Raw genomic sequence first — 12599 nt, forward strand, 5'->3', positions numbered from 1 at the left:
CTCTGCTCAGGTGCTGACCAATCAGTGCACACCATGACCCCGAAAGGGCATACCTGGGAAAGATGATGAATATTCTGTTGAGATCCTCCTGTTGACTCCGAGCTTTTAAAACCCTCCAGACTGGTCTGACTGGTGTGGCTCAGTGAGTTGGACCCCATCTCACAAACCAAAAGGTCGCTCGTTCCATTCCCACCCAGTTAGGGCACATGCCTGGGTTGCAGGCCAGGTCCCCAGTTTGGGGTGTGCAAGAGGCAACTGATGGATGTTTCTCCCCCATCTCTATACTTCCCTTCCCCTCTCTCTAAAAATAAAATAAAAGTCTTTTAAAAACCCCTTAAAACAAAGGACCTAGGAGCACTTTTTCGCCTTTGCCCTCCTCCACAGGCCTCTCCAGCTAACCTCCTGAACCTGTCTCCAGTGGCCCATTTTCTCTGACTTCTCAGTGAGCCAAAGCATCCCCACCTAGACCAGCTTCTTTCCTATAACATTTTTGTGAGACAGACATCAACTGGTTGCCTCTTGAGTGCCCCCAACTGGGGAACGGGCCTGAAACCCAGGCACATGCCCTGACCAGAAATCAAACTGGTGACCTTTCTGTTTGCAGGCCAGCACTCAATCTACTGAGCCATACCACCCAGGGTGCTTCATGGTTCAATTGCTAGGAAAATGGCATGATTCAAAGTATCAACTGGAGCATTAGATTAGACTTAAATGAAGGGAAAATACAGTATCAGTTATACTGTATTCCTACCTTGGCATACAAACTAAAAAAAATTATCCATTTTTAAAAATTATATTTTATTGATTATGCTATTACAGTTGTTCTGATTTTTCGCCATTTTCCCCCCTCCACCAGCACCCCCTACTTCCTCAGGCAATCCCCCCACCATTGTTCATGTCCATGGGTTATGTGTATAAGTTTTTTTTTTATTACACCATTTCCTATACTGTACTTTACATCCCTGTGGCTATTCTGTAACCATCTATTTGTACTTCTTTTTTAACAAAATATTTCATTTATTTATTTTTAGAGAGATGAGAAGGGAGAGAGAGCGAGGGAGAGAAACATTGATGTGTGAGAGATAAATCGACTGGTTGCCTCTGCACACCCCCAACCAGGGATCCGGCCTGCAACCCAGGCATATGCCCTGACTGGGAATTCAACTGGCAACCCTCTCGTTCACAGCCCGTGCTCAATCCACTGAGCCACACCAGCCAGGGCACTATTTGTACTTCTTAATCCTCTCATGTCTTCATCCATTCTCCCTCACTCCTCTCTCATCTGGCAACAATCTGGTAACTAACTTCTTTTGTCTTGCTGCTTTTAAGATTCTCTCTTTATCTTTAACCTTTGGCATTTTAATTATGATGTGTCTTGCAGTAGGCCTCCTTACATCCATCTTGTTTGAGACTCTCTGTGCTTCCTGGATTTGCATGTCTATTTCCTTCACCAAATTAGGGAAGTTTTCTTTCACTATTTTTTCAGATAGATTTCCAATTTCTGGCTCTTTCTCTTCTCCTTCTGCCACCCCTATCGTGCAAATATTGGACTTCTTGAAGTTTTCCCAGAGGTCGCTTATATTATCCCCATTTTTTGGATTCTTTTTTCTTCTTGTTCTGATTGGTTGTTTTTTGCTTTGTTATGTTCCAAGTCATTGTTTGATTCTTGGCTTCATTCTACTGTTGTTTCCCTGTAAATTGTTCTTTATTTTAATTAGTGAATCCTTTGTTTCTGACTGGATCTTTTTTGTGCTGTTGAGGTCCTCACTAAGTTCCCCGAGCATCCTTATAACCAGTGTTTTGAACTCTGCATCTGATAGATTGCTTATCCCCATTTCTTTAACTCTTTTTCTGGAGTTTTGATCTGTTTTTCATTTAGGCCATATTTCTTTGTCTCCTCATTTTGGCAGCCTCCCTGTGTTTCTTTCTATGTATTAGGCAGAGCTGCTATGACTCCATATCTTGGTAGTGTGGCCTAATGTAGTGGGTGTCCTGTGGGTGTCACCTAGTGGGGTGACAGCCTCCCCTATCACTGAAGTTGGGTACTTGAGGGATGCCCTCTGTGTGGGCTGAGTATACCCTCCTCTTGCAGTTGAGCCCTGGTTGCTGTCGGCAGATCACTGAGAGGGATTTACCCAGGCCAGTGAGCTTCAAGGACTGGCTGTGACCACTGACCACCAACCTCTGCCCTCCGTGGAGGATCAGCTGCGCAGGGGCAGGGTTGTAGTATTCCAATGTGGTCTGTAGCTGTCCAATGGGTGCACTGACCCTGGGGTTCCCTGGGTGATTCAGGCCAAGGTCAGCCCCCACCTATGTTTTGCCCAGGGCCACCCTGCCTGACCTATAAGGCAATCTGAGATGGATGCTACTTGTGCTGGGTTTGGAAATTCCCAGGAGAAGCCAAGCTGTGAGTCTAGACTGGCTGCTGCTAGTTCCAGACCTGGGCTCACTGAGCCCAGCTGTTGCTTGTTTGAGAGGATTTAGGAAGTGGTACAATATGAGCCAAGACCAGCCATTCATATGGAAAATCAGCTTGGATGGGACCTTCAGTTGGGTGGCACAGAGTCTCTGGGGATTTCCAAGGTGGGTCAAACAGTTTTAGCCAGGTTGATGGAGTCTCAGATATGGCACCAGCCTACTGGCTCTGTTGGCGTAGGGTTTGGCAAAGGGACAAAATGGCCTTTGCTCACCCTGATGCCAGACACTTCAGTTTCTCCCTCTATGCCACTGGTGCCTTACAAGCTGCTACCCCAGTGCTGGAGCTCAGAGGGAGTGAGTCTGAGTAGGTGAGTCCATGTGTGGGCTCCTTAAGACAAACCGCTTGGGGCTCCAGAAGTTTCTTCCACCAACTCAATCCACACTGGTGTTCGCCCTCAGAAGTTGTGAGGACTTATCTTCCTGGCACTGGAATCCTGGGTTAGGAGGCCTGGTGTGGGTCTGGGACACCTTGCTCCTGGGATATCCCTCCTGAATTTTTGTCTACCACACGTGCATGTGAGACCAGCCCACATTCTGCGCCTGCGCCTGTGCCCCTCCTACCAGTCTGGGTGGATGTGGTTTCTTTAATTCCATAGTGGTCAGATTTCCATTCAACTTGATTTCTGATGGTTCTGAGTGATGGTTGTTCTATATTTTAGTTGTAATTTTGATGTGGTTATTTGAAGGGGTGAGCCATGTTTGCCTATGCTGCCATCTTGACCAGAAGTCCATCCATTTCTTTAGTGATAAAAATACACTTCTTTTGCCCTGCCCAGGTAAATCAATTGGTTAGAGTGTCATCCTCATTCACCAAGTTTGAGGTTTCATCCCTGGTCAGGGCACATACAGGAATCAACCAATGAATGCATAAATGTGTGGAACAACAAATTGATGTCTCTCTCTCTCTCTCTCTCTCTCTCTCTCTCTCTCTCTCTCTCTCTCTCTCTCTCTCTCTCTCTCCCTCTCTCTCTCTCTCTCTCTCTCTCTCTCAACACAAATCAATAAATTAAAAAAAATACAGTTCTTTTGGGAGCATAGACATAATATACAGAATATTTTTCTTTGCATGAAAAGTAAAAGTCAAAGGAAAAGGATGCAAATTCTGTTGCTACCTTTTGGTCAGCCTGAGTAAGAATACGCATAAGCTCAAGGTTGTGAGCATATAGTTTCAGCACAACACAAAGTGGATGAACCAGGATTCATCCTTTGAATTTTGCCAGGAAGAAGTCTGCCTCAACTGGTATTTTCTAATATGGCATGTCACCATTATTACCACTGTTGGTCTCAATACCATGGTCCAGTTCTGTACCTTGGCAGGCCTGAATAATGAAAAGGTTGGGTTTTTCAGTTAGATTTCTACAATAATCCCCTCTGAAAAAGCTTGTTAATTTTCTCAGGTCAACATTTGTTCCAAAAATTGTTCCTTCATCACGATGGCTTAGAAGAATGCAAATAGAACTGCTGCTTTTGCAACGACCTTCTTTAGAAACACTGCACACTTGGGGGGGGCAGAATTGGGACAACTGTAATAGAATAACAGTAAAAAACTTAAAATAAATAAATAAAAATTTAAAAAAGAAACACTACACAGAAGTTCCACAATATCTTTGCATGTAAGATCATTTTTATTCCTGAATTCATATTTCAAGTTCATGAGTGTTGCCCTGAGGATTGCTGCATGTATATGTGTACCAGACCAAGATGCCATTCCAGTATTTATGAAACTTATTATTATTATATGTAAACCCATTTCAGGATAATCCGTTTTATAACTATTGTCCAAGGATCTCCCAGAGTCCATTGATTTGCTTCCATGTAAGAGTTTTGTTTATGAATTCTTTTTTAAAAATTATTTTATTGTTGTTCAATTACAGTTTGTATTTTCTCCCCACCCCTCCCCCCAGTTTCTGAATTTTTAAAAGGATTTTATTTTTAGAGAGAGAGGAAGGGAGAAAGACAGGGAGAAAAACATCAGTGTGTGGTTGCCTCTCACATACCCCCAACCAGAAACCCGGCCCACAACCCAGGCATGTTCTCTGACTGGGAATAGAACCGGCAACCCTTTGGTTCACAGGCCAGCACTCAATCCACTGAACCATACTAGACAGGGGGGTGTTTCTGAATTTTTTATGGCCTTTCAATCCACTGAGTTTTCAGTGTTCTCCATGGGTACTTTTATTAACACATCCCCTCCACACAGCAGCCACCTGCTCACCCCCACCTTCCCCCTGCACGGGAGCCAGTTTGCTTTCTGCTGCCAGCCCTCAGACCAAAGCCATGAGTTCTGGAGAAGGCCCCGCCCCTGCTAAAAATGTTTAACTTCTTCATAGCCAAAACCAGCAAGCCTGGTTTTTTAAGAAAAAAGACAAATGACAAACTGAGGGGAAATATTTGCAGCATACCTTACAGAGGACTAACAGTCCTAATGTATGAGAAGTAGGGTCTTTTGGGAAGACATTAACATAGTGTCTTTTTTCATTTGTTTGATAATGTATTGATTTGAGAGAAGGTAGTGGGGGGAGAGAGGGGAAAGAGAGAGACATTTGTTCTTTTTTAAAATATAGTTTTATTTATTTGTTTTTAGAGAGAGTGAAAGGGAAGGAGAAAGAGAAGGAAACATCAATGTGTGGTTGCCTCTTATGCACCCCCTACTGGAGACCTGCTCTGACTGGGAATTGAACCAGCAACACTTTGGTTCACAGGCCCATGCTCAATCTACTAAGCCACACCAGCCAGGGTGAGAGACATTTGTTCTTCCACTTCTTCATGCATTCATAGGTTGATTGTTGTATGTGCCCTACCAGGAATGGAACCTGCAACCTTGGCATATGAGGATGACACCCCAACCAACTGAGCTATATCACCAGGGCCAAATAGTGTCTATTAACATGTTAATTGCCCATAGGTTTTGACCTGGCAATTCCACTTATTGGAAATTATCCTAGAGGGAGATTGACACATGTTCAAAGCTGGTGACTGCAGCATTAATGATAGCAAAACAGAAAAGAAAGACAATGTGACAGTACATCAGTTGGAAAGTCATTATGTAAATTACAGTACACGTATTCTATCAAATACCAAGCAGCCAGAGAAGAAATGAGCTAGACATTTGTGTATGGACATGGAAGGACTTTGAAGATACATGGCTAAGTAAAACAGTAATGGCTAAGTAAAAGATACATGGCTAAGTAAAATCACAATAAAAATGTATAGGTTGTCATGTGTTTTAAAACTGTGTGAATGCCCTGACATGTGTGGCTGTTGCTTGGGTGTCATCCTACAAAGTGTTAGGTCGTCACTTCAATTCCTGGTCAGGGCACATGCCTGGGATGCTCCTGGGATCCGGGTGCTTAAGAGAGGCAACTGATCCATGTTTCTCTCCCTCTCTCTCTCCCTCCCTTCCCCTCTGTAAAAAATAAATACATAAAATCTTTAAAAAAATTAAAAGTGTGTGAGTAATTATATTGGTGATTGCATGAAAAATGTAGTTAGAAGAGAAAATTGTTGCCAATCTTCTTTAAAATAATGTTTTGTAAAATTTTCTATTATGTGCTTTAAAAGTTTGCAGGATGGTGATGTAAAATGGTATGGCCACTGCGGAAGGCACTTCAGCTGGTTTTGTGTTTTTTTAAGCTACACATCCGTCTCCACAGTGCCAGCCACTGCTCTCCTGGACGCCTATGCCAAAGAAATGGAAACCTGTAATCACAGGAAACCTGCGCGCCAGTGTTCATGCATGTTATTGGTAGACGCCTAAAACCGGGAACACGCAGCACACTTTTCAGTGGGTGAGTGCTTGAGCGAACACTGGTTGACCCGCCACAAGGACGATCGCCAGCCATGCAGAGGAAGAACGTGGATACATGCGACAGCTTGGATGGACCTCAAGGGCATCAACATGAGTGGGAAAAAAGCTCACCCCCACTTACATACTGCATAATTCCATTGGTGCAGCATTGAATTCCATAACAATCTTCAAATGACAAAATTATACCCAGACTACAACACTAGTTGTCCTGGATTAGTAAGAGGAGGGGAGAGACTGTGGCTATGAAGTATCAATCAGAGAAATCCTTGTGAGAAAACAGGCTGGACATTGATGGCAGTGGCAGTCACTCGAATCTACATACTTGATTCAAGTGTACAGAGCTATGCGTGTGCACACGCTCTCGAACACACACGGATGTAACCCTGAGCAGTCTCAGATGGCACCAAGGCTATTTCCTGGTGTGCAATTGCACTAAATGTTCAAGATGCTGACGGTAGGGAACTGCAGTAGGGGCCCCTGGGTCTTGAACGTTTCTGTGTAACTTCCTGTGAACTTAAATTACCTCAAAATGCAAGTTCACATAAAAAGTACAGAAGCAGGCCTCCGCTGATGTGGCTCAGTGGGTTGAGTGAGGGCCTGCAAACTAAAGTGTGGCTGGTTCCATTCCCAGTCAGGGCACATGCCTGGGTTGCAGGCCAGAACCCAGTAGGGGGCGTGAGAGAGGCAACCACAGATTGATGTTTTTCTCCCTCTCTTCCTCCCTCCCTTCCCCTCTCTCTAAACAAACAAACAAACAAACAAACAACATTTTAAAAAAAGTACTTAAGAGTCCTGTATAGACAGGACTCTTGCCACGTGGAGACTCCCTGGACTCCCTGGACTCCGCACGGGGATGTGTAGGTATCCGCTGTCCAGCGACCCCCCCCCCAAAGCCCAGAGAAGAGCCCACGAAGGAGGAACCTATGAGCAGGAGCCTATGAGGAGGAGCCTAGAGGCGCTTGCGGGAGATCAGCCAACGTTCACTGGGCAGAAGAAGTGTCCCTCAGAATAGAGGGGCTGGGCTTTTTCTGGAGGCCTGGGGGCGGGTCTCATTAACAGACAAGCTTGGTCATTGGCGAATCTGTCCGGAAAAGGCGCCAGAAAAGGGGCACTGAACTGTGACCTATGGGGTGGAGTTTCCGGTTGGTGCGAGCTGACCGCCGAAGCGTTCCAGGCGGGGCCTCACAAGGGCGCGGCACATCTCGAACTCTGAAACGTACCCCTCACCAAACTCCCGTACGCACTCTTTGCCTTGCCCATTGTGTTCCAGCGCCTCCTGAGTGTGTTGGGACAGTTTTCTGTAAAGCAAAGGCTACATGAACGAACACACACACACACACACACGCACGAGCCTAGTACCCACTCCCTGGACAGAGTTGAGGCTAGTCACCCGGGAATGTGTCTGCCCGACTCTCACCTGGGGAAGTCAAGGTGAGCCCTGCAGAGAGGGCTGGTAGGTGTCACGCTGGAGGGTGCAGGAGCATGAGACCGCCTGGATGGCTTGTTTAAACCAGGGTCAGGGGGCCCGCCCCAGGTCACTGATCTTGCAGATCTGAGGTGGGGCCTGAGAACAGGGGACTCTCACAATCTCCTGTGGTGCCGATGATTCTGGCCCAAGGACCCCTTCTTGGGGAAGCCCTTCTTTAAAGACCTGGAGCTCTCCTAGGGGTGTGTCCCCTGCCCTGCTTGGGGCTGGCTCCCTCGCAGGGTCCCCGCAGCTGTGAGGAATGCTGGGAGGGTGCTAGCCCTGGAGAGAGCAGGGGCTTCCTGTTTAGCAGTAGTGACCCAGCCCCGCCCAGGCCCTCGGGAGGGCCCTGTCCACAACCCAGCCTGGGAAAGGTGTTGGGTTCTGTGCAGGTGCTCAGCAGTTCCCAGGCTGCATCTGGTAACATCTGGGCATGTGGGGGAGAGAGGGGCAGAGGTCAGAGTTGTGCCTGGCCCTGGGGACGGAGAGAACTCTCCAATGAGGCAGAGGAAAGACCCAAACCGAGTTCGGGGATGGGAAAGGGCCCAGAACATGGGCCCCGAGGGCAGGAGCATAGGCTTGGGGGCCAGAAAGCCGTTTTTCTGCCTGGGACGACCCTGACAACGGTCAGGTCTGTGGGCACAGCCCACCCTCTAGCTGGTGTGAGGCCTCTACCCTTCCCGCCTAACATCCCTCACCAAGAGGGTCTCCCAGCTCCTGGGTGTCACTGCCCAGCAACACCACCCACCTTCCTTGGCCAGTCTTTGTAGCGGTCAGTGGTCGGCCTGTGCTCAGCTCCACGGTGGCCTGTTGTCCAGTTGGAGCAGCAGGTGAAGTTCATCGCCAGTCACTGGCCACCACCGGTTGTCCCTGGGATCCCAGCACCTGAGCCTATTCTGGCTCTGGGGACAGACGGTGGAGTAACCTTTGGCTTTCGTTTGCCACCTTTCCCCTCCCTGACCCGTTTTCCTTTGGGGTCACCAGGCTGTTCCCTGTGCACGGGTTCCAGCCCTCGCTACCTTGATGATGGAGCCCTGAGTCACATCTTGTCAATATTTTTTCCCCACTTTGTCCCTTGTCCCTGGACTTTGTGGTTTGGGGTTTGCGTTTGGTCAGGCAGATGAATTTGGTTTCCGTGTCATCAGACCTTCCAGGCTTTTCCTAATGGCTTCTGGGGTTTCTTGTCAGTTTGCTTCAGACCTAGAGCGTTCTGCTGTTTAAAAGATGTTATTTATTTATTTTTTAGACAGAGGGGAAGGGAGGGAGAAAAGAGGGAGGCAAACATCAATGTGTGGTTGCCTCTTGCGTGCCCCCACCAGGGACGTGGCCCACACAACTCTGCAGGCATGTGCCCTGACTGGGAATCAAACCTGTGACCCTTTGCTTCGCAGGCCGGCGCTCAATCCACTGAGCCACACCAGCCAGGCCTAGAGCCTTCTTCTTTTCTTTCTTTCTTTCTTTCTTTCTTTCCTTACTTACTTATGAAACCCTCACCTGAAGATATGTTTATTGATTTTTTAAAAGATTTTATTTCTTTTACTTTTAAAGAGAGGAGAGGTGAGGGAGAAAGAGAGGGGGAGAAACATCGATGTGAGAGAGCTACATCAATCAGTTGCCTCTCGCATGACCCAACTGGGGACGTGGCCTGCAACCCAGGCATGTGTTTTGACTGGGAATCGAACTGGCAACCTTTCAGTTCTCAGGCTGACACTGAATCCGCTGAGCTACACCAGCCAGGGCTGTTTGTTAGAGAGACAGAGAGAGAGGGAATTAGAGAGCGAGAGAGAAACTTTGATTGCTGTTCCAGACATGCAGGCACCCACTGGGTGAAACCCGCATGTGCTACTACTGGGGACTGAACCCGCAACCTTGGTGAGTCGGCACGACGCTCCAACCGACTGCGCCTCCTGGCCAGGGCCCGTTCTCCACTTAACTTGTGTGTTCGTTCCCTGTTGCTGCATAACAACCTGCCCCGAACGTAGAGCCCTGGTGTGACTGACACTTGGGACCTCCCAGGGCAGCTCCAGGGCTTGGCTCGGAGTTCTGGCTCGGGATCTTGCACAGGCTGCAGTCCAGGCATCAGCTGGGCTGCAGCCCTCTGGCCTACCTAGTGGGGGAGCTCTGCCTCCAAGTTCACTCACGTGGACGTGGCAGGGGGCTCAGTGCCCCCGCCCCACGGGCCTGTCTGCAGGGTGCTCAGGGCAGGGCTCTCCCAGAGCCAGGGGAGAGGGTGAGCAGCCCCCAAATGGAAGCCAGGCCCTGTAGGACTTTATCTCTCAGCAACATTTCCTCACCTCTGCCCTGTGTCTAGGGGACACACAGGAGAACCCTGAACTATGCTGGGGGAACGACGACACCCGCTAGGGTGAGGGGTGTTCCGTTCACGGCAAATGACAAGGCTCCCAGGAGTGTCCCCGCTGCTGCATCTGGGTGTCCAGGAGCGAGGACTCCTGGTGCCACACAGAACAGGCCCCTCAGGAACAGGTCCCTTGTCACTGTGGGGTGGCGAGGTCTAGCCCCGGCAGCAAGACAGGCAGGACCAGTGTTTGTCAGGGCAGAGTGGCTCTTTGCCTTTAAAGCGCTGTAACCAAATCCCACAAGAAGCCAGAGGAGAGAAGGATGTGCGTCAGAGCCCCCATGTGCCCACGGCGTGTACTCTCTGCCCTTTGCAGAGGAGTCTGCAGCCCTGGTGGCAGCCCCAGGCCCAGGGGCAGGAAGCTCTTTCTCTTCAAAGCAGCTCTTGCCAGCGCCCTGTCAGTCCCCACCCAGCAGCTCAGTCTTGCCCTGACACCTTTTTCCCCAGGGACTCGGGCAGCTGCCCTGCCTGAGGCAGGGCTGACCTCTCCCTGCACACAGGCACCTCCTCTCCCCTGCCCTCCCCTCCAGCCTTCCACCCTGCAGCCTGGAAGTGTGGGGGCAGGAAACAGTGAGGTGCAGCCACATTATGGAGCTGCAAGCTGCCTAGCCCCTTTTCTGCAATGGGGGTATCAGGTAGCCCTGGGCTCGGTCCTGGCAGCTGGGTGTGGTGGTGGCAGGCGCCAGCCTGGCAGTGGGGGCAGCCGAGTGTCCCCTTGTTCAGGAAGGAGCTCCCACTGTGGCTGAAGGAGGCCCTTTGCATGTCGTTGCCCTGGAAACACACCTGCCCTTCCCTGCCTGGGGCTCAGAGGTGACTTCCCCGATGACGCGCTTGGTGGCTCTGAATTTGCCACACAGTTTCTGTGGGCAGTGAGGGTTTTCTTGTTGGCTCTTGCTGCTGGGCAACACAGGCCCTTGGCAACAGCTCCTGGCACCGTCCGGGGCTGCTGTGTGTTTCTTGAACCCAAACACAGCGAGTTTCAGGGGAGCGGAAGCAGAGAACAAGGTGATGCTCTCTGGCCTTGCCTCAGGGATGCTGGTCCTGACTCCTGGGGACAATAGCCAGGCTGTTGCGACACAAGGTCCTGGGGGTCCCGTAGAGATGCTGAGGCCTGCGTGGCCCCACGCCACAGGGCTGGGCCATCTGACTACTGACCGCACCGTCCCGCAGCCCATGCCTGAGCTGAGCCCCACCTTCCTGACCCTCGGCCCTGGGCAGGAGGGACAGTGAGGGGGCCCATGTTCCCTGCAGTCTTCCCTGGGGGGTGGGGGGGCGCGCGCCTGCCCACAAAGGCCGTGGAGGGCTGGACGGGCACTGGGTCCTCCCTCAGCCAGCTTTCCATGGCATCCTGCCCTGGGGGAGCTGGTCCTGGTGGCCTGCTCTGAGCATGGGCACAGTCACAGCACGGGCCAGACTCTGTCCCCACCCACTATCAGTGACCATCTGTGGCTTTCACCCTCTGCCTGAGGACCTGGCTCCACTCCCAGGGGGCACGGGCTGTCAGTGCCACGCCTGTCTTTGGCAGCTGTGCTGACCCACAGGCAACCTCTACCCCGCCCCCTGCTCGGCGACTTCCTCAGCCCTGCTCCTCTGGCAGCGGCCTGTCTGGGCTCAGGGGGACCTGCTGTGACAGCTGTGGTGGGTCACGGAGGTGGCTGAAACCAGCCTGACCTCAAGTGGCACAGTGTCCTCTTGTCAGGGAATGCCCTCCCTGGAGAAGCCTGGGGCCTGAGGAGCAGCCTGCTGTACGTGACAGTCCCTGCCCTGTCGGGGACCTGTGTGCAGCTGGGATGGGCCCGGGGCCCTGCAGTGGGATGAGACCGTCCTGAGCCGTCCATCTCCAAGTGCACGTGATGGCCCGGGGCCAGCACCCAGCACCCTGCATGCTCACTGACCCCGACTTGGCGGTTACCCCTCCTCGGCCCACTGGCTCCATTGAGGTTCCCGGAAGCTGCCCCAGAGCACCCTGGCCCCGTGCCTGGAGTGGGTGAGGGTGCCTGTGCTGCGGGGGGGGGGGGGGGGGGGCGGGGCCAGACCAGTGTTGCCCTTGTTGACATGCTGGTACTCCCTCACTGTCAGGAAGAGGGCGGTGGCCCAGCCCTGGGGGTCTACCACTCCTCCTTCCCCACCTGGGTCCCTCCAAGCCTGCTGGGGAGACGGGCAGCAGGGAGGGTCAGGGGCAGAAGGGTGGCTGGGGCAGGGGTGGAGGCTGGCCTTGTGGTGAGAGTGGCCAGCTCAACCCTCCCCCTGCTGCTGTGGGAGGCTTCCAACAGGCTGACCAGCCATCTTCTCCCCTGACTTCATAGTGAGGTGGGTGAGCGGGGGGAGGGCACGTGGCAGGGACCTCTCCTCCACTCCTGGCACCTATTGGTGAGCAGGGCTTGGGCATGGGGACTGGTGGCCTGGGCAGCTGCCTGGGCCTGATGTGGCCTCTGGGGAGGGGACAGGGACTCCTGGTTAGCTCGGCTCAGCTCTGGGGCCATCTCCAAGGG

The 12599-nt window shown here is 51.3% G+C and overlaps 1 pseudogene; it reads right to left on the bottom strand.

Moving 5' to 3' along the window:
- Positions 1–3484: 3484 nt before the first annotated feature.
- LOC114505070 lies at positions 3485–4689 on the bottom strand (annotated as a pseudogene).
- Positions 4690–12599: the final 7910 nt, after the last annotated feature.

This window comes from Phyllostomus discolor, chromosome X, assembly GCF_004126475.2.
Source record: "Phyllostomus discolor isolate MPI-MPIP mPhyDis1 chromosome X, mPhyDis1.pri.v3, whole genome shotgun sequence".
NCBI lineage: Eukaryota > Metazoa > Chordata > Mammalia > Chiroptera > Phyllostomidae > Phyllostomus > Phyllostomus discolor.